Genomic DNA, 21903 nt, shown 5'->3' on the forward strand with positions numbered 1-21903 from the left:
CTCCAACCAAAAGGAAGTCAGTTAATTTATACTTATTAGGCAAACTTACTTCAAAGAAATACCAAATAACGATTATAAATTTATTTACTAATCCATATATATGTTAGGATAAAAGAAAGTATACAATCTTCAGATCGAGAAAAATTTACAATGCCAAAATTTAATTTCTGTTCAAATAACTTCCGAAAAAACATAGACTGAAACTTGCTTTCTCATAAAATACAATCCAGAGGGCTCCCTCTTATATATATATATATCGTCCATATCCCAGCTTAACTTGGTTTCAATAAACAGGTGACAAATTAACAGTAATGATCGATAATTTCCATTAACCAAAACCAAAAGAAAATTACATAAACTTCTTTCCGTAAATATCTATTTGTGCTTCTGTCATATTTTCACTTCAGTATTATGTTCTTTAGAACTCTCGAGGTATACTACCCTCTTCGGGGCCAACCTCCAATAACATTCATAACTAAAGATAAGGGGAGCCTGTCTCTACCCAATTACCAAAGCCATCTCTCGGCCACAAACTACAAATGTTCGCTTGGAATTCCATAACATAACAGGGGACACTGTCTACCCTCTTTGGCTACTTACATTGCAAAAGCAAAACAATAGACTTTTACATAAAACGAATTTCTATAAAAACATTTACTCGACCGGTCACCTATTATATCTGTTTCAAAATTATATCTAACATAAAACCAAAATAAGAAAAACCATTAAACGTTCCGGATACTCAGACTTTAGAAACGGACGTGAAACTATATAAGTTATTAGATTTAAGAGACATCCTCTGACCAGAGGTATGCTCTCGGATTTAAGCATCAAAGAAACAAATTTATTTAAATGAACCTCCTGACCAGGAGAATTCAAAATGATTTAAGAATTAAAACAAATAACTCGACGAGAAGGATGTATAACTTGAATTTATACCGGAGTCACACTGACCAGTGCCAACTTCGATAGAATTTATGAAACAAAATTTTAAATAATTAAGATTAATTATGTATAAATCAAATTATTTACAAGCCTGCCTAAGTCCCCTTTAAGGATCATGCTGACCAGCACAAATCCAGAAAGGTAGCTTACGAAAAACGCAGGACATTGTAGAAGGGAGAGCTGACCAGCCACTCCCCTCACAACGCCTGTGTTCTCCCAGCCCTGGACCTCGACAAGCGATTTAATCACCTAACGATTCCGGAATCTACTGCTATACTCATTGAATCTGCCAGCGAGAACGCTGATATTTATACTTGCGAGATTGCGCAATCCTATTTCTCAACAAAAGATTTCGACAAACTGAAAAGTTATTTTTAGCATCTAACAATTACCCTTTCCAAAAGACATATCCAGAAACACAATGCAAGCTAAACTTATTTACAAACCCACGCAGCGCCGAACGAAAAAGAACCTATTGTTGTTAAGGAAGAAAAACAACGCAAGCTTCTACTTGCTTTGCGTTCTTTCTCGTTGGGCCGAAACTGCGTTAGAGTCCAGCGCAGATAATTCTGCCGTGCAATGCGCGACAGAACTAAAGAAGCAGTGTTGCTAATGGAGCAGATAGAAAAATCGCTGCGGTGCGCCGATGCACAGCTGTTACGTACAACAATAAAATTAGAGAATTCAGGTCTATCTAACGTTGAGTTTTAAACGTCATGCATTATACCAGGACTAGGATTAATATGTACTAACAAGTGACTATGTATGTAGCTACATACATATGGACTAAAAATTCGCAAAATATGAACTAACACATACGTAAAAATTACCAAAAATGCTGCAAAGAAGACTTCTTCATACGATTCCTTATTTGAGTGATTTCAAACAAAATAAAAAAATATATATATTATTTTTCATTGCATTAATGCACTGGTGGCGTTCTAACTTTTCACTCCCAAAACCCGTATACACTGGTATGGAACTGCAACGGCAGATAATAACATGGCAACGTGTTAAACCGCTACAATTGCACCATAACACTCCTCCTGAAGCAGTATTATTATTTCCTCTCTGAGATCGGCGACAGTCGGTTGCCTTTGTTGTACATTTACAAAGGATGCCGGCTTCCACAACAATAACAAGTACATATACTGCCACTAGACGATAAGCTGCGCGGCTTTTTCTTTTGTTATGAACCAGGGCCGGCGCTAGTCATTTTGCCTTCCTGGGAGGTGGCGGCAGATGCCGCTCTATTTCGACCCCCCCCCCCCCGTCATTACGCAGCAACGGAAAATTGAAAATCAATATATTCCTAACTAAAACATCAAAATATAAAATAAATAATGAGACTTCTTATGCTATTTCAATACTATTCAGCGCAAAAGAATATCTCGCTCGATCACAGTTTTCAATAGGCTTATTTTTTTCTTCTCTTCAAATTTTGCCGCTCTGGGCGATGGGACGGTTCGCCCTCCCCTTCCGCCGGCCCTGCTATGAACTTGGTCACCCATCAAAGCATGGCAATTTTAACACAGAAAACAATATGTATCGCATTAAGCAGCAAAAATGACAGCCTCCTCTATGCAATTTCTACAAGAACACGTGCCGGAGCCAGAGTTGAAATGATGTTGGAGCCACATAATTTATTTATTGTGAATAATTCCAAAATTATGAAATATGAACAATTTGTTGCTGCTGTTCGCTGCTCTCTTGCCAAAATGCTTTATTGGGATGCTAACACCATGACTGGCTTCCTCCTTCATGAACTCGTGCACGTTGCTTAGAATTTCCCGAGCTTGGCTATGCAAGGTTTTTGATTTCAACTTCGACAGAACTGGAGGCATTATGGAATTTAACGTTCATTAGCAAACACACACTTTTACATACACACACGCAATACACGCACACAACGTCAAACCGGTCAAATACTTAGTATAAAATAAAAATATGGTGCTTCCAATCCAACAAAACTCACCGCTACTTTACCTGCCTTTTCCCCTTCCGTGACAGAAATAGTGCTTCATTATTACAGTTGGCAACACTAGTTACTAGCTAGCCAATGAACATGCACTGCATAAAAGAAGCAAGCACTACGCCGTGCTATATTGCCACATTAGCGTCCCTACCGAACGGTGGGAACCGCGAGCTGAAGCGCTATTCAATTGTTTTCAATGATGTTTGCGCGAGTGTGTCCAGGAATGGAATGACAATGTGGCAACAATAGCGAAGGTTTTCGAGCAGGGTAGAACACATAATGCTAAGAGAGAGGGAGACGAAACGAAAATTCGTTTCTACGCAACGGCAAATTTACGTGTGTGGCACTCTACAATGTTAACAAAGATAAAAGATAAAAATGTACATTCAAAAGATTAAAACTCCAAATGAATTTATACGAGGGCTATTAAATATTAAAAAGATTTGCCAAAAATTTTTCAATCGTTACAACTTCAGTCATTTAAAAAAAAAAACAGGTTGTGACTTTTTTGTTCGCATATGAGAAGCCAAATTTTCATTTCTTGTTAGACCTTCCCGATGGTTATAATATCGTTGCTTTGTAATCAAGGAGTCCTGGGTTCAGTATCCAGTGAAGGCACACAGTGGTTCGGACCCCTCTTTAAGCAGTAGGTCCAGTCCCGATTAGCCTTTCTGTGCCAAAAATGCACTCAAAAATTGAAACAAACAAATTCTGCCTTGTGCTTGTCCTGTATTAAGTTCTTAATGGGGATTTTCGCAGAACATCTGTTCATATAAACTTATCTCTGTACTTTCCCAAGATAGAAGTCAGTACCATTAAATATGTATAGTGTGATATTTGCTCTTACACAAGAAACAATAGCTAAAGATAGTTCATAGGTCTCAAGTAAGGACGAACGGGAAAGCTGCTGTACATAGACAAATAGTGTCAGAGCATCCACCAGTTTTGAAAAAGTGGAGGAACGCCCTGCCGCCTTGGAACAAATAGTGCCAGAACGTCGTCCCGTATTGAAAAATAGCGTCGGAGCGCTCTTCCGGTTTAAGGAATAATGACAGAAATAGTGGCAGAACGTAATTTCAGTTCAGCAAATGTTGCCTGATCACTTCTGCTGCACTTCGCTACTAAAGACAGCTCCATTTGTAAACATTAATCTTCCTTTACGGTAAACACGAATAAATATATATTAAAGTAATTAGAGTAATTAAGTTAATACGTCGTTATCAAGTGTGTGGGAGTTACAGAACCGCAACTTACAAACGTTCACGCTATCAGCTCCTGTGGAGAGATGCTTTGTCAATTGGCGAGAGTTATTTCTGCCACACAAACGTCAGTATATTGATTGGCCTTTGGATCCACCAAACGCTTTTATGCTCAATTAGCAACAATTACCTCAAATTAGTCGGCTGAGGTAGCGCCTGGTATCTGCCGAATGCGTCCCATACGATGGTTTCCAGCATTACTCACACGATGCGGTTTCTGGTTCGTCCTTTTCCCGTCAGATGGCGCTGATTGTAGTACTATATTTATTACGTTAATCATTACGACACTTTTTGGGTATTATTTAAAAACAGCAAAGAGAAGATAGGTTTCAATTATATTTAGGACAAAATGAGCATACATATATTTCTTTCACTCATATGTTGACACCTAACACTATAGATTACCAACTTCCAATGCTAATTACACATTTATAATAAACTACAGAAATGCTAGGACCAAGGAGAGTTTATATAGTTAAATAAGACGTGTAGAGTAAAGACACCTAATATGAGACACATTTTTTTATGTGACAATTACAGCCAACAATGATGTAACAATGTGAATGTGACAAATGCATACAATGGCCAGACATGTTGTTGTTGAAATTCAATAACTAAAATTGCCCTAGAATGTTCTTGAAAAACATAGTGATACAAAATACAAAACTATGTAAAAATGAGGTTTGAGAAAATGGGGTCCTAATATGAGATACTACATTCACTTGCAAGTAAGTCATCACTGAAGTTATCACTGGTTACTTCAATTCATACGATACATAACGCACATGAAGCACACTAGTCTTGGCACCTGGTCACTTCACCTGCATGCACATGAAGTGTCCAAAGTATCTTTTATCCATTTCTATGCAATATGACTCCAATGCATCTTCAACTTCTGGTGGAAGAACTGGTTTTCTGCTTAAGGTGAGTAACACTAGTTGTTCAGGTGGTCTCGGGTCCTTTACATATCATAAAAATACTTTTGCCTAAATCAGAACATTCACTTAATCTCGATGTGCTGAGACATTATAAATCTAAGCTACCTTAATATGAGACATATCTCGTATTGGGAACCACTCACTGTCTCATATTTGGAGCATTGATACACGAATAAACAACCGCCATGTTTTCATTTAAATTTGCCATCACGAATCTTCAAAAACTGACAGCACACTGCTTGGTTCATTACCTTTAACTGTACATCAATGATTTTATGTCTCCCAATTAACTTACCTGCGAAACCCGCAATGTTTTCCACCTCTGCAAAATATTCTGCCTTGGCAAAATGCTTCCAACACGTCCTACATCTACACTGTTCAACGACCACAGCACATTTTCTCAGAGACTAACAGAGTTGCCAAGTGCTATGTATCTGATGTGTCATTGATTGCCTGTGACGTCACATATGCGAGATCGGCCGCTATCTCATATTAGGGACCATCCTCATATTAGGCGTCTTTACTCTATTTAAGTACAAGTACAAATTAAAAATAATATATCCCGTGAGCAGAACTACAGGGATGAATTTAATGTATTCAAATGTAAATCAGAGTTGTTCAAGGACAATAATTTTACTCGGGGTTTGCGATTACTACTTTGGTTTTTCCTCAGTTCCTTGCTGTTTTCATTGGCCAATGTGCCCAGCGTAAGCTTGCACTAATGCACTAACTATTTGTGTCCAGTACAATTGTTTTACTCGCGTCTTAAAAACATATACTGAAGATGCGTTGTAGATTTCGAGGGTCAGGAAGGTTCAAAGACAAGAACTGGAAACAGTGAAAGTTTTAAATAGAAATTTGAGTTATGAACGGGAACGCAATCTGGTTTGATTGAATTAGTGTTTTAAGTTCACTTTATGCACAGTAAGGCTAATCGGGACTGGACCTACAGTTTAATGTGGGATCCGAACCACTATGTGCCTCCACCGGATGTCGAACCCGGTACCCCTTGATTACAAGGCGAAGAAGCTACCACTGCGCCATCGGGGAGGCCCGAACGCAATCTGGTGTCGCGGTGTCTCCTATATCCGGCCAGGTTTCAACACGATGTGCGATAGCTACGGACCAAGAAGAACGTACTTGGAAAGTAATCGAGTTTTGGGCTGTTATTTGGTGATAAACTTGATACGATCCGATGGATTCATTAATTGATTTGGTTCGTTTCTACTTCGCTTTTTCTGTCTCTTTTGGCTAATCGCGAAGATGATGATGACTTTGATATGATGATATTGATGACGGGACACTGAGCGTGTCCCATGACCAGGTAGGGATTTGAACCCGGAAGCCCTGATGTAATATTATATGTCTTCTAGTGATACAACAGTTGTAATAGCCCACAGTAAGGCCACGCTTGCTTTTAGATTACAATTGTTTCATATTCCCCATTATTTAGATGGTTTCCGTTATTTGTTGTTGGCATTTTTATTTATCAAGCCTTTTTTACTTCTAAATACCTTAGTGCACTCGCTGTCTATTATGGTGATGTGTAACATTCTTCCACAATACCATTTTTCAAGGGAACTCTGTAGTTTTCTAAAAGCTTTAAAATTGGTTGGTTTAAGTAGGCCATACACGGCCGTTTTTTTTAAAGTACAGAATGCAAACGTCTGTCTCCATCCGTAAACGACAGTGTACCATTCCGCAGAACTCGTTTTCTTAGGGGGCTTTCAGACCGAAGCGACAGGCAACACGTGAGACGGGCCCCTTCAATCTAAAGCCAACCATTCACCGCGCATGAACGAAGTACACAGTTGGAACAACCTTTGGAACCGAAGCGACACAATCAGCTGCACGTTTTTGGACTGGGTCGATTTTTCAATACGATGCATCGCGTGGCCTCGGTCCCTTGTTCACCCATGCGACACATGCCGCATAAAAACGAGATAATCAGCAGTAACGCTTCACACCGTAACGGTATGACAGGCCGCACAAGCTTGCGCTCGATTGGTGAAATCCTGAAGCGACATGCGTCGCCTGTCGCTTCGGTGTGAATTCTCCCTTAGGCTCAAAGGGTCCGTGTCGCTTCTCTCTTGCTGCTTCGGTGTCAAATCTCCGTGTCTCCTTTAGTGAGATTTTAGACCGAGGCGAGAAGGGTACCTCCGATATGTAACAAAGCATATTCTGCGCATGCGCGACCAACAGACCGAGGCAACACGATTCACTGTGTTCAGGAAACGGCCGAGTCCCAGTAACAAGAGGAACGTCCTGTTCGTCGCGTCACTTTGGTACGAAAGCTTGCAATTGTTTGTAAAGGTTCGCTTCCAAGTGACACGTGTCGCTTCGGCCTGAAAGCTAGCTTAATGCACCATCTTGCAGAAGTCAACCGTCAAAGACGCTGAGCTTCCGTCACCACCTTCATTGTTTCCTGCCTCGTGAGGCATATTGGGGTCACCAAGGTAAGAGCTCTCGTTAAACCCTAATCTCGCCCGTGGCCGAGGGAAGAGTGGCCCGGGCAATATTCTGTGACATTTCGCCGTAATCCCTTTGTATGCCGACGGGCCCTTGCCCTCGCTTGGCGATGCGGCGGCTGAAAGGAGAACGCCATATCGCATCTCATTCTTGAATGCTTTTACCAGAATCGATCATTGAGTTGCCTGTCAACAATGGCTGGCCGTGATTGCCTTCGTAATGTCGTCTTCTGGATGAGGAACAGTGGAGGGGGAGAGAAGGACGGGGAGGGGGTGGAAAGTCAAGTGGGTTAATTCTCCTGGTAGGCGACACCACGGGATGTGGGTGTGTTTGGGGAGAAGTGGATAGTGGCGGAGAATACCACTACATCACCCCCCTCTTCTTTTTGGAAGGAATAGGGAAGGGGAGAAAATGTCACGTGTAAAAGTTCTTTCATTTACGTGTAGCCATCCCACAATAAATTTCTTCATGCCTGGAGATCCTTTACTTGCGATAATCTAGCCAGAATTTTCAAACGTATGGAATTCTCGAAAAAAAATATGCGAAATAGGTTTTATTCTTGGGAGTCGCAGCCCACCTGCAACCCCTCCACTTTCACTTCTGGCTGTCCTTTTTCCAGTGTTCCTGATTCAGACTTAAAATTATTTTTCGGTTGCCTCAACATTCCCTTTCCGACCTTCAAATTCCCTATATTGTAGGATGAAGGATTTTAAACCTCCCTCCTCCTTCAAAGTTCGAACCCGGGACCTCTGGCTTCGTATCGAGTTACGCTCACCACTCTCCACAGTGGTCTGTGCAGTTTCTACATTTAACCTACATTCGATTCCATAAAAGATATGTTTGTACAGTGCAGACAGCCATTTCCGGGTTGTAACAACCCGCATTTAATAGGATCATTACAACCCAAAAGTATTCTTGACTGTAGAGTCACCGTCAATAAAAATCGGACACCTATATCCTGAAATACTCGCTTCTCTGTATGGCGTTATGTGTGTTGTCTAACTATATGGAGGAGAGGGAACTCCAATAGCAAATATTCAATCTTCCTCATCGCCGAATAGACAACACATATAACGTCATGCAGAAAAGCGAGTATTTCAGAATATAATTGTCCCATTTTTATTGACGGTGACTGTACATAATACGGTTAAGTACAGGATCTATTTTTTGCTGCCTTTGACCATGAGCTCTTGGGAGATTATCTTCCTGAGGTCTGCAACTCTGTCCGACACTTGGAACGGATAGAGCGCCCCCTGGTTCCCAGGTGAAAGATGAGAAACTTCGGCAAACATAGACGTCAAAAGCAAACGGACGTGAGAAACGAGATTGCCAGCTGAAGAAGGAGCCAAGCAAGAAGAAGGGGAGGAAAAAAGTGACTATCGCAAAGTCTGGATGGAGGTAAGAGTTCGTGAGGTTGTTTGTAAGGGTATATGGGGAGAAGGGGGTGGTGGAGATGTAGTGTAAAGAGCCAAGAGAAGGAAAGTTTCTTTGGTTTTGGCGTCGACTGCGAACCCGCAATCAATAAATACAACCGGAGGGCGCTTTTTATGGAAAGCAAGGGTGTTGCGGGTTATGTCAATGGTGCATGTTATGGGGGGAACCACAAGAAGCGAATTTGCGAGTGCCTGCCCGGGGCGTAAACATCCAGAAGTCCTCTCGTGGCTGTGAAGATGGCGCTATTTCTAACACCTCTTTTACACCCAGTATTGCCGTTTCTTGTTGGAGCCTCTTGCAGTTTCATTCGTCTTGAATTTCACGTGTAGATACGTAGTTAACGTGTGTTACCGTCTGTTTCTTGGTAAATACTGTAGGCCCTTTTGATATTAAATTACACTCCAGCGTGATCATTGATTCTGGTGTTTAAGGCTATTAAGTACAAAATCTCTTAAATGTACGAAATATTCAGAAGATAAGAGTAGGGTGACCAGATTTTCTGAAACGAAAAGCAAGACATCTATGGATGCGTTCGGCGAGGGGGGTGGGGTTGCAGTTATAACTAAAAGAGCATTTCAAGTGCACCCCCCTCTCTTTGGCAAAGGAAACGTCATGCTCCTTACATGTGTCCTGACATATTACACAATTTAATCAGTTTTCTTAATTTGATTTGTTTGTTGTTTAAGTCTCTTTTCGGTCACTTTTGGCTAATTGCGACAACGAGGATGAGTGATGATATGATTAAATTCATGAATGGACACTCACAAAGAACATCCATGCCCAGGCTGGGATTCGACTAGAGGACCCCTGACATTCATTCACTCCAACACAAAGGTTTTCCATTCTGATGAATTTCCATTTTCATTTCTCTCTTTCTTGTTTCTCCTCTTCCTTGTCTTTTTAATTTTGCAGATTAACTTTCCCTTCTTCTTACTACTTTTTATGTTTCCTTGCTTTCTAACCATAAAACATTCATTGTGAAATAATATTAAATTCTCTTGCCGCAGCTGCAGCTGTAGAAATCATCTCATCAATGCATAAAACATGCAAATCCCCAGAATTGGGCTATTTTCAATTTTCAAAACGTCCCTGTATATACTTATAGTCATCATGAACAGACTGCACACAATATCTGCTTCTAAGCAATACATACAAGCTCGACAGTAAGGCTAAGGTCGCGACCGTGAAAATTTTTAGATCTACAAGTATTTCTATGCAAACTAACAATACTATTAATTTAAAAAGCACTAACAGTTTCAATGAGGTAAACAATTCGTCTGGATGTTTGGCAGGACATTTTGCAGGACGCTGTAGAAACATTGGAAAAAATTTGGGTTTTGGATTTAGCATCGCAGACGGCAGGACATGACCCTCAAAAAGAGGACTGTTCTACAAAAATCCGGACGTCTGGTCATCCTAGATAAGAGAGCCTTTTCGATGGTGTAGTTGTAATGTCGTCGCCTTGTAATCAAGGGGTCTCGGTTTCCATACCCGGAGGAGGCACATCCCACTTTAAACTGTAGGCCCAGCCTACATAAAGTGGACTTACAACATTTGAATTGAAGATAAGAATGCTGTGATTTCTCAAAGTTTCAGCTTCTGGAGGTACGAGTGATGTTGGGTCTCAAATGATTCAGTTCCTGAAGATGACAGCAATATAGATTTTGAAAAGGTTCATTGAATTAATTGAAATGCTTTTGGTTAATCTCGAAGATGAAGAAAGTTGATGGTATGATTTCGATGAACGGAAACTCACAAAGAACACCCATGCGCATTCCGGGACTCAAACCCGGAACTGTTGTCGTCACAACGAGCTGTGATAACCAGTGGCGCAGGAACATTATTCATTTTTGAGGTACAAAATTAGAGCACAACACACGTGTGTGTGTGTTTGTATATGGCAACATTTTAGAACAGCAAACAAGGGATTCCGGTTTTACAATGCAAAATTAGCATAAATAATTTTTATTTAGAATATTGATTGATTGATTGAGTTGGTACACAGTAAGGCTAATCGGGACTGAATCTACAGTTTAAAGTGGAATCCGAACCACTATGTGCCTCCACCGGGTATTGAACCCTGGACCCCTTGATTACAAGGCGACGACGCTACCACTGCGTCATCGTGGAGGCTTTTTTTAGGATATATATTTGTTTAGAAATAACATATATATATATATATATATATATATATATATATATATATATATATATATATATATTAAAGATATGTTTTTAAAACCTGTTGTAAATGTTTGTTCTCATTCTCGTCTCGGTCTGAACTTAAAATTTAAGTTCAGTTTGTGTTCAAAGATCTAAGTTTAAGGTGGAATTGGAACCACTGTGCACGTTCCTCTTACCGGGATCGGAAGCACCTTGCTCCTTTCAAATTACATGGGAGGGAGTGTGATGTTTCGAAATATTCAGTCCCTGAAGATACAGTATGTGTGATGCAGGCTTTCAAAAGATTCACTCCTGATGATGACCGAGATGTAGGCACCGGGACAATAGCGCATATCTCCGAAAGTATGCGGGTGGAGGAGGGCATATTTCGGGGGTTTCCCCCTTTATTTTATTTTAGTCCCTTATAATAAAAGTGAAGTTGCTCTCTGAACCGTAGCAAATGCTCCATAGTTAATATAATCTTAATGATCCAATTTTTAAGACTATATTTATGGTGCACACAACTGCAATTTATAATACAGGTAGCCTAATTATCTACCTTTATGCACGATGAAATAATCAAATATAAATCTGAAAGTTCTTATGTGTCTCAATGCTGTATTAAAAGCAAATATAAACTTAATACATGTATTTATTTATTTATTAACCAGTCGCCTATAACAGAGCGAATGCTCCAATTACAATAGGCATTACAATTTGCTATATACAATATCATTTACATAAATACATAATACACAAAACCTTAGATAAATACGAATACAAAAAGTTATACAAATACAAAAGTTACACAAATACAAAAAATTACATGTATATATTACAAATTTTGAACAGAGGAGAGAACTAGAGGACAGAAGAAACAAAAATAAACAAGTAACAAGCTATAAAAGCTTGACAATAATAAAGAAATTATACAAATACCACTATTTAAATAAGAAACAGCAATAATCAATACAAAGCAAAAGTTCAAATTGGAATTCATTTATATGTAAATAAAATGTAATTCTAGATTATGAGATAAAAGCTATAAATTGTATTTCAGACTATAAATATATCACTCTAGAATTGGATCTTGTTTTATTTGTATATTATATCTAATATGATAATTAAACTATACGGAAAGTTTTTAATATTAAAAGCAAAATCCAAATCAATTCCATTCCAGACAATAATTATTATGTTTACTTAATAATCTAATGATTGGAGAATTTTGATGGAATTTTGGGTTTGATTTATTGCAGTAAAATGGTTGTGTTACTCTTAATACCTTATAATTGACGTTAAAGTTTATCAACTGTAAAAGATTTTCACACTCAAGTATACCATTAATAAGTTTGTATAGTAATATATGGTCAGCCGTTTCGCGTCTTCGTTGAAGTGTATCACATGAGAATTAATTTAGTAATTTAACATAGGAGATGCGATCTGCATATGAAGATCTCTTGTATTTTTTGTAGTAAATATGTCATAAAAATTTATTCTGAACTTTTTCAATTTTATTGATATGGCATGAGATGTATGGGTACCATACCGTACTCCCGTATTCTAATTTTGCTCGTACAAGATTATTAAATAAATATACTAAAGAGTTGATATTAAATAAATGTTTGGAGTTTCTTAAAACAAAGCCAAGTATTTTATGAGTCGTTAACTACTTTTTCAATACGAGTATCAAAGGCGAGTTTGTTGTTTAACCATATTCCTAAATCCTTGGTAATGCTTTTTCTACGTAAGAATTACTGTTAATTATAGATTTGTGAGTGTATCTTATATGTCATCGAGCAAAAGAAAGTACATGGCATCTATTGACATTAAAAGAAAGCTTATTTGTTTGTGACCAAACGTAACAATTATTTAAATCAGATTTGGAGAGCTAGACAGTCAGTCTCATGATTTACTCTCTTGTATATTTTTACATCATCGGCAAACAATAAGCACTTCGAGTATTTAATTGTTCGTGGTAAGTCATTAATATATATAATAGAAAAAATAAAGGACCCAAATTTGAACCCTGCGGTGCGCCTGAGTGTAAAAGAGGTTACCTGATTATATGTTACAAATTGGGTTCGATTACTTAAATAGGAAGCTACTAGCTTTAATATACTTATGGAAAAGCCAAAGTTTGATAATTTCTGAAGCAAAATTTAGTGGTCTAATTTGTCAAAAGCTTTGGCAAAAATCAATATATATTACATCTACTGGGGATCCCTCATTAAATGAGTCAAAAACAAATTGGGTTAATGTGATCAAGTTAGTTGTAGTACTTCTGTTCGGGTAAAACCCATGTTGCTCTGTAGTTGTAAATGGTTTGACATGGTTAAAAAATTTTTATAAATAATTTGTTCAAATATCTTAGACGGAGCGGAAATGAGAGATATAGGTCGATAGTTTTTTACATCACAAGCATTACCAGATTTAAAAATGGGGACTACTTTACTAATTTTCCAAATATCGGGAAATATTTGGGATTTTAATATCTGATTAAATATATGACAAAGTGGTATGCGTAATACGTCAGCGCAAGCTTTAAATATATAAGTAGGAATTTGATCCGCACCACTAGATTTACTCGATTTTAATTTTTTTACAGATTCGTTGTAATCATCATTAGTTACTGAGTGAATGTTAAGACAATGAGTTACCTCAGTATAGGAAGGTTCAGGAATTGAATATGATGAGGGAGTAGAGGAATACACACTGTTAAAATACTTAGCATAGGAATCGGCAATTTCCTTGCTGGACTCAAGATTTTGGGGTTCATAAGTCATTTGTTTCTGTTTACTTAAATTTCTCTTTTTGTTTTTAATGAAATTCCAGAACATCTTTGAGTTACCAGTGATATTTTCCTTAACATTTCTCAAATAAGACTTTTATGCTTAATTTTCATACTCTTTAAATTCCTACGTGTGTCTATAAACATAATGTTGTTATAATAGGATAAGTTCTTCCTTTTCCTATAATATTCTTTGTTCTTTAAAGTTCTTATTATTTCAGATGTGAACCAGCTTGGATATGATCTTTTATATCTTTTCCTTTTAGGGACATACCCACTTATAACTGCGTCTAGTAATGAGTAGAATTGTGATAATGCAGTATTTGGATTAAGATGTTTAATTATTTGATCCCAATTTTCTTTCTCCAGGTCCTTATATAAGCCAAGAAAATTCGCTTTTGAATAATTATAAGTGGGTATTCACTGATCTTTGTTCTGAATTTTATAAAATAATTTAGGATTTCAACAATCAATGCAGGGTGATGGTAATCTTCAGGTGCAATCGTACTGGTAGATCTAATGACATTAATATTAGTTAAATTAGTTAATACTAAATCTAAGGTTCTTCCATTGCCATTCCTAATACTATTGAAAGAATGGAGATTAAACATAGAAAGAAAATTTGCTAATGCTAAACAAATACGATCACCTTCCAATAGATCATAATCTGGACCAGTTACAAGAGGTAGATTAAAATCACCAATAAGTATAATATTATAAGGGTTGAAATTAATGACATCTTCAAATTTTACAAAAAAATCATGATATGTTTCAATTTTTGAATTTGGTGGAAAATATACTGAGACAATAATGTAAACATTTCCGTCTATTACAACCTTAATACAAACCACTTGTATGTTGTCAACGTTAAATTCAATTTGTTGAGCACGGAAGAAATTTAAGATAGCTATTAATGAACCACCCCCATTTCTATAATTTCTGTCTTGACGAAAGACAAGGTATCTATCATCTATAAATTCGCTGTCAAAAATACTTAACCAAGTTTCAGTTAACAATATAAAGTCATAATTGGCGGTTAATATACTCTTGTATACTTGATCTAATTTAGTTCTAATTCCTCTTACATTTTGATATATATTGAAACATAGTTGTCGGTTTCGGTCATACCTTTACTTCTAGTTGAGGACATCATTTATTGAGTTTAATATATGAACCACCGAATCATTTGTTTTCTTCTTAACTTAACATTAACAGACCAATCAATCCACAGATATTCATAACCTTTTTCCCTTTTAACTTTTCCGTGCTTCACTGAAGGCGATTCTCCTTTGCATTGTGAGACTTTGATTTACATAAATAGGCCTCCCTATGGTGAGATCAATGTCTTTACAGTTTAGATTACATTTAACCTTTCTCCTTTGAACAAATTTATCCTTATCAGTTCTCCTTACAAATTTAACAACAATACTGGGCGCACTTTGACCTGGATGTTTTTTGAGCCTGTGACAGGCATCGATCATACAGTCATTAATTTCGATGTCGAGAGCACGTCCTACATTTTTAACTATTGCAAAAACATTTTCATTTGGAACCTCTGGTACATCACAAACTTCGAGCGTATTCCTCCTGCAGTATTGATCAAGTTCATCAACCTGAGTATGAAGTTTGTCAATTTGCTTTTGTAATCTCGCGTTATCACTTTTGAGGTTCTCAATAGTGGTCATACAAGTTTTTAACAACTCACTTTGATTTTTCAGGAGGTTAGAATTTTCGTCCAATTTCTCGTGAGATAAATTTATTGATTTACCTAGCTCATCCTCGGTTTGTTTATTAGATTTTTTCAAGTTATACAAATCATCTTTAACACTTAACAACAACTGATAAACTTCTTGTAGTGTAGGACATTGAGTTTGAACTTCCAAAGGCGTTTCACTGGATATACTACGGTGACGCTCTTGGTTACAGTCGTTACAACGTCATAACTGGTCATTAGAGCGAAGAAATTTGATATCTTCTTCTGCTAGATTTACACATGCACTGTGAAATAAATTTTTACAATCTCTAAATTGAATTTTTAAGCTAATGTCTTGCCGGGTAACGGGTTTTGAACATTTGCTGCATAATCCCATGATTGTGTGGATTTTGGGATTGCATACCTGGCACAATATCTAGATTATTCGGTGAATAATAATGAGTATGCTCGTGTTTCTTATTTTCAGTGACGGGAGTAAGAGAAGAAGGCATTACTAAACGTAGAGACAGATAGAATGTATTTTATATATCAGGAAGTAGCCATTTTGAGATCGATGCGTCGTTGTTTGTAACTTGCCAACACTGAGTGAGATGCTGATAATTCCTTATAGTATATTGGCAACACTGCTATCCACTTTGTTTGCATTTGCATCGGACTAACACCAACTGTTTTTTGTATTTAATTACATTTTAAAGCTTAAATAAGTATATAAAGTCGATTCTTTATGATCAGTAGGGCTTACTGTTAGTCGTGCACATCAATTTCATCACTAATAAACTAACGTTCCCATTGTATTTTCACGTAAATACGGAGCACAACTCATCGTCGCACTGCTACATAACCAGGGTTGCCAACTTGATGTATGAGAGTGTTAATGTTTTTAATATACCAATCAGTTACCGCACCATGAATACTTCTCATTCATTCTCGCCACAGCACCGAGAGATGGCGATGCCTATGCTCTCACGGAAAAGTAAAGTTGCGTGCCTTTCTTGCAAATTAACAAGTAGACTGTCAAATTTTCACGATAGACTATTATAAATTGTACGGTAAATAAACTTGTAACAGCGTTTTATGCGGCCCCACCAGGATGTAAATTCGATTTATTTCCATAATAGCAGCTAAGGATTGGAAACTTTGGCCGTAATATGGTGTAGACCTCTTAGGACCACTGTGTTCGTTAAATGTCCTTACCTCATGTGTAACGTTGAAATCGTTTCCATAATGGAAAATACATTTATCGACCACACGTTCTCGTCAGGGGGTGCTCTGCTTGCAGGTGTGGCGGAGCAACGAACACGGAACTCTCAGGTTACACAAGGTTGCTAATCAGTATGCGTTCTGCATTTGGAAGTTTTCCCTGACGCAGCGAACACCTGAACGTTGGAAAGGAATTTTACCCCTGAGTAGATTTTCAAAGGTTTCGGAGTTTCCGATAAGTACTTCAGCTACAGGCTGCAGTACCTCTGGCTCACTTCCTTTGTGGCCAACGTCAAAGGTTGCAGGATCTGTACGGGCTGGTCAAAAATTATACTCGTTATTTTAATCTGTAGGTTAGGCTGCAAGTGCACTCTAAAATATTGACGGTCTTAGTCTGTTCAATTCATCTGCCATTCAACTACTGTTAAGAAATGCCCGTGACCATTTTTAAAGTACGGTGTCCCATTTAGTAACAGACCGACAACAGTTACATGCCAAGGATCATGAAAAGAAATCTTAAATTAGGCTCGAAAAATCCTTAAGTAGTTTCAAAAATCTTAAAATAGTTTAAAATTCTTGAAATATACTGATTATGTATAGACACCGGCATTGCTGGTGAGACACCTGTATCCTGACATACGCACTATCTTACATAACGTTATGTGTATTGCCTAACCCTACGGCGATGACAGAACTTACCATTGGAAATTTGCTATTAAAATCCACTCTTCGCCGTATAGATAGACAACAATAGTTTTTCATGTTATCCACAGTCAAACTCCACAATTTTGTCTTATATGCTGAAAATAATCTTTCAACAAAAGCATAGTCAGTGGTGCAAACTTCAATGCTGAAATGTTACTTTGCACGGCGTGAATCTCACAAAGCACCGAAGCGACGTGAAAGTGAGCAAGACCACACATATCAGAAATTTGAACTGTACAGGTAACAGTGGCACTAGAAATGTTTGCTTTGTTTAGAGCTTTGAAAAATCACCATGGACTTGAAGGAAGGAATCGACATAGAGTAATTTTCAAACACGTTCGTCATTGAATTTTTTCATGACCAAACGAAGCAAATGCCTGTGTGACATAAAAATCCTGTAAAATCTTTAGAAATATATAAAACCTAGAAAAGGCTTGATTTAGGCACATAAACCTAAAATAGGTTCAAACAAACAAAATAGCTTTTCTTACGCACTATAAATCTTAATCAATTGTTGCATTTTTTATAAACAAAACGCTGACATAACTTATTACTTCTTACATGCGTGTAAAGGGGACAAATATATGTTAAAAACCTATTTCGGATCGAAAACTGGGATGGGATCTTTATGTATCTGGTGAAAATCAGCCGAAACAGACGTAGTTGATAATTTTACCAATTTCGCGTTTTTACAACATATTTCTTCCATTTTCTCGGAATAAGATATATTTCTGTATAATTTCGTAATTTTCTTGCATATAATCAGTTATTTTATAATTTATTCTCCGTGCCTTTAGCGCAACGGATAGTTTATATTATCGATGGCAATTACGGACAAAGAAATTTAAAGCACATCCCGTCTTTTCTTACCAACTAGTACAGAACAATAATACCCCCCCCCCTTTATTTACCCCGCCGACAATTGATAGCTTTACTAACATTATTGAGAAAAAATGTTCTCCGTTATTGTTGTGCGGAGACAAGAATCACCGTAATCAAGTTTCAATTGTTCTAATTTCTTTACCTTTTTTCGATTCTCGCAACAATCAGTCAAAAGTAAAAATAATATTCGGTATATTACAGCCCCTGCTCTATCGGCAATCGGGTATGGTTGTTTCAAGATCACTTGTCGTTTTGATCCATGCACGTATCAGTTTGTACCTGGCTATCTCAGGTGAAGGCGAACGAGAAGAACTCTGTGTGCAAGAAGTGGCGTGAGACGGCTCCACCAATGAACACGTGAGAGGAAATGGGATTGCGTGAAGGGGAAAGCGACTGCGGTTACCAGCCTTCGCAGCAGGATGTACTGCTTCGCTCTGCACACTCGATTTTCCCCCGTCTCTGTTGTTCATATTTTTGACTATACTGGGAATATTTCTGCATTTTTCTGACATTTAAAATTTTTTATGACATATTTTTCAATTTATGTTATATATTTTTCAATTTGTTACATATTTTTCAATTTTCAAAACATAATTACATACATATTTTACAGTTTCATAGGACATAAAGTCCATGGTCCTATTGATGACTGTGACTGTTCTGTGGATCCGCACAATATGATTACATATTTATTGAAATTATTAATTTCATATTATACAAATCACATTATATTAACGGTTCAAAAAATGTATAATAATTATTTTGTACAACGTACAACGCTGTATAAATTAGATAATATTTAGAATTCTAACGTTGCTATAGCAACGAGAATCAATGTAGCAATGGATGTAATGGAATTGGAAATACAGGTAATAGTGAATTGCATATTGCTCAGTTATTTTACTAATACATAGACCCATGGAAGTTGTATCTTCACCTTCGTGTTATATTTCAAAATATTTATGAACGAATTCTAATTGTGCAAATTATTAACCAGTGATCGTCATAGTATAATTGGTGGTCCAGTATTGTGGAACGTTATCGGCACGATCTTGAGTGATGTGTTTTGCTTAAGTGTTCACATATACCATTGTTCTTGTGAATTTATTTTGTACATAAGTTTCTATTATGTACGCATCGAGTAATCCTTATAATCTGAGATCCAAAACAAGTCTTACATCTAGATCTATCAATTGTGGTGATGAACCTGATGAATCGCAAAACAAGAATGGTGCCATGAATATGGTGAAGTGCTGCAAAGATCCCGATAAGGAAACGTTGGTAGCTTGTGAAAATTGTAGCCATTGGTATCATTTACAATGCTTGGGCTTGTCCGATAAGCATTGGGAGTTATATCAGTCAAATGAAAATTATTTCTGTAAATATTGTGATTCATCTTATGATCCGTTTTCAGTATTGAATATTTTGTGCAATGGACACGAAGTCAGGAAAATGTTCCAGAAATTAGTATTTGTCCTGTGTTGGTATATAGAAAGAGGTATAGAAGGAAGAAAGAAACTAGAAGAAAAATGGAAAGATAGAAAGAGATTTAGAACAAATGGATAGAAAGAGGTAGACAGAGGAAGGAAATAGAGTTAAACAAGGACAAAAAATAGAAAGAGGTGGCTAGAGGAAGAAAAAATAGAAAGGAGGTGGACAGAAGAAGAAAAATAGGAAGAAAGAAAGAGGTACATATGCACGAAGAAAATAGAAAGACATAGAGAAACACAAGAATAATGGAAGGGGGAAGAGAAGGAACAGGTAGAAACACACACGCACCCACAGAAAGAGCGAGAGAATCATAGTAAACCAGGGTGGCGACAGACCTGGAAAACCTGGAAAACCGGGAAAAGTCAGGGAATTTGAGGTGTCAAAAATAGTCAGGGAAATGTCAGGGAATTTCGTCTTCATTGACTTTTTTTAAAATTTAATTTAAAGATATCATTATGGAACTCTGCAGCACGGAACAGAAAATTGTTATAACTCAGGCACTATGTGAGCAATCTACTTAGGATAAGTTTTGTTTTGCAGCTAAAACATCAGCGCATGCAGCCGTGTACAATTCAGAACGCCGGACCGAGGAAGGGGGTTTGGGAGGCGCGACTCCCGAATTTTAATAGAAAAAACCAAAATCTGAAGTTTGCCCCCTCTTCTCCCACTATTTTGGGGAGAAGGCGCGAAATTTAGTATTATTTTCAAAGAATTGACATTTCTGAAGAGAATGAAACATGTTTCATGTTCTTGGGTGCCATACAAGTTGAATGATAAGCCAAAATGTGATTTTTTTTAACGAAAAATATGTAATTTGCATTTTTGGAGGAAAATTATTATAACTCGGGCACTATGGGAGCAATCTACTTCGGATAAGTTTTGTTTTGCACCTAAAACATCATAGGATGCAACCGTGTACAATTCAGAACGCCTGACCGAGAAAGGGGGTTTGGGGGAGCCCGACCCCCGAATTTCAATGAAAAAAAACAACATAAAAATTTGAAGTTTGCCCCCTCTTCTCCCGCTATTTTGGGGATAAGGCGCAAACCTTAGTATTCTCTTAAAAGAATGGACGTTTCCAAAGAGAATGAAACATGTTTCATGTTCTTGGGTGCTTTAAGCCAAAATGTGAAACACTGTTTTTTACTAAAAATAGGTAATTTGCATATTGCTCAGAAAATTGTTATAACTCGGCCACTATGCGAGCAATCTACTTCGGATAAGTTTTAAGTTGCAGCTAAAACATCAGAGCATACAACCGTGTACAATTTAGAACGCTGAACCGAGGAAAGGGGGTTTGGGAGCGCAGCCCCCGAATTTCAATGAAGAAACCATAAGAATCTGGAGTTTGCCCCCCCTCTTCCCCGAACTTTAGTGTTCTTTTCAAAGAATGGACATTTCTGAAGAGAACGTAACATGTTTCATGTTCTTGGGTGCCATACAAGTTGAATAATAAGCCAAAATGTGATTTTTTTATTATTTTTTACAAAAAATAGGTAATTTGCATTTTTCGAGGAAAATTGTTACAACTCGGGCACTATAGGAGCAATCTACTTCGGATAAGTTTTGTTTTGCAGCTAAATCATCATAGCATGCAACCATGTATAATTCAGAATGCCGAACCGAGGAAGGGGGGTTTGGGGGCGCGACCACCGAATTTGCATAAAAAAAAAAAAAATCTCGAGTTTGCCCCCTCTTCTGCCGCTATTTTGGGGGAGAATGCGCAAACCTTAGTATTCTCTTCAAAGAATTGACGTTTCCGAAGAGATTGAAACATATTTCATGTTCCTGGGTGCCATACAAGTTGAATAATGAGCCAAAATGTGAAACTCTGTTCGGAAATGTGGCATGGATATGTTGCAGAGATGGGGGAGGTTGGTCATCAATATGAATTTCCCAGGCTTGCTCCAGACCTGTGTTAGAGTTCCACCCAAACA

Source organism: Lepisma saccharinum, chromosome 5, assembly GCF_977018435.1.
Source record: "Lepisma saccharinum chromosome 5, izLepSacc3.1, whole genome shotgun sequence".
NCBI classification, from domain to species: Eukaryota; Metazoa; Arthropoda; class Insecta; order Zygentoma; family Lepismatidae; genus Lepisma; species Lepisma saccharinum.